The sequence below is a fragment of the Plasmodium cynomolgi genome, chromosome 6, assembly GCF_000321355.1.
Source record: "Plasmodium cynomolgi strain B DNA, chromosome 6, whole genome shotgun sequence".
Lineage (NCBI taxonomy): Eukaryota > Apicomplexa > Aconoidasida > Haemosporida > Plasmodiidae > Plasmodium > Plasmodium cynomolgi.
In genome coordinates, this window is record NC_020399.1 from 432,022 (window position 1) to 434,177 (window position 2,156).

The following is a 2,156-nucleotide window of genomic DNA, read 5'->3' on the forward strand; positions in this document are numbered from 1 at the left end:
GGCAACTTTTAATCGATCATTTACCCTCACGTCAGCACGCAAAAGCAGTCAATTCATTTAGACGTGTTTTATGCAGGGGGTCGGCAGTTGTACATAGGAGGGCCTGCCTCTTCAATACGAAGTTTTGTGAAACTTCTAAGAAAGACGTTCGAAGGGGTTTCCCCCCACCAATGGAAAAACGAATACGTGCACATATGCGAAGCTTTGCAAAGGGATTATTTTTTCCCTACCTGGGCCCCCAAAAAAATTGTGGAGGAATGAAACGATCGGCGCTTGGTATGGCAATTCGGAGATGGCTACATTTTGCAATTGCAATTGCATTTGTTTTTTTCTTTTTTCCTTTTCTTTTTTTTTCTTTTTTGTTTCATCATTACGCTTTTTTTGTCCGTCCTCTGGGTGACATGCGCGGGGACAAGCAAACCTATGAACATGCAGCAAAAAATATGACACTCACAACGCGGGTTGTGTGGCGCAGCGCCAAGGCTGCGTTTTGCATGGACACATAGGGTAAACAATCGCGACATGTTCGCTTCGCATTTTCCCACTAGGACGCGCAAAAAAGAACGCGAGCGCACGTACATAAAAGCATGCCTATATACAAGCATGCATACATATAACTACTTCCAAATGTACGCACAGTAAACGAATGGAGGAAACGCGTGCAAAAACCCACTGTAGCACGGCGCGCGGACAGCCACATGCAAACAAAAAAAAAAAAAAAATGTATAAAATGCATAAAATACAAACATGTAGAAAGAAGCACATACATGTACATTTTTATGCACGCACAGAGCGACACCTCCGCTGACGCGAAGCGTGCAAGTGAGGACCACAAAGCACAAACGCTTACGACGCGTATATAGCCTCGTGGTGGCGCGATGTGACAACGGAGGGGTAGATAAGGGTTGCCGTGCGGCGGCGCGGGAGAATTTCAGGTCTCGCAGTCGAATCGCGACAAAAATGAAGGTTCCATCAAAAGGGGAAAAAAGAAACATAAAAAAGAGACGCAAATGCGTTTGCATGTACGTCTCCAAGTACGCGCGTCATTTTACGTGCAGGTTGAAACGCAGTATGATGCCGTAGGTGTTCACTGCCACTCGAAGGGGCGGGAAAGGTTTAAGCCCATGTTGGTTCGCGCTGCATCATTTTGGTTCGCTCTGCTTCGCCTCGCTTTTTCTTTTTTTTTTTCCCCTCGAACCGGTGCTCCGAACCAGCATGCACTTCACCGCTTTTCCTTTTGGAGGTTCCGCCGCAGGAGAAAAAAAAAAAATTTCTTTGTTCCCCACGCGCAGCGGACATGGGAAAAAAACTACTGTCACCTCTGCACGCACAGCATATTATGTACGTACGCATGTATTACCCATATTTACATATGCATGTAAAATAATCCCTACTGTATGCAGTCCGCAGGAAAGGCGAACACGTTTTTTGCCGCGTCACGTGTCGGGCGTGTTCCGCTTTCCTGGGATGCCTTTTTTCCCCGCACGATCGATCGAAGTGTCGCAAATGGCGGAGGTGATGGAAGCAAAAAAAAAAAAAAAAAAAAAAAAAGCAGTTTACCCCCACATGTATCCTCCTTCAACGTGAAAAAAAGCACGGCACCGTGCGTACATGCGCGTGGCGTTCGTCCTACCGCAAAAGATAATACAAAAATTGAAGCGTGAATATAATATATGCAGTAACACTATAAATAATAGGTAAGTAATATATATATACTACATATATATGCATGATACATGTACTATATGAACAATTAATTTTTGTTTTTGCGCGTGATGCATATAGGGCAGTGTTCTTTTGTAATCGCACCGCGCGTATGCTGCTTAACCCCCAAGCGTGTCAGGCGATTCTAGCTCGAAGAAAAAAAAGGAGGTCCTCGTCGTCCTCTGCTTCTTCCCCCTTCACCGCATCGACCTTTTGTATCGTCCCCTTCATTACCATTTGTCATTCGATTTTGCCGCGTTGGTAGTAGTAGTAGTAGGTAGTACTTCTTCTCATTTGGCACTTCTTAATTTGGTATTTTTAACTTCCCTTTTTATTGCCCCTTTCTATTGCCATTTTTTAATTTACAATTTTTTTTTGCCATTTTTTTTACCATTTTTTTGCCATTTTTTTTGCCAAAATTTTCGCCAATTTTTTTGCCAATTTTTTTTGCC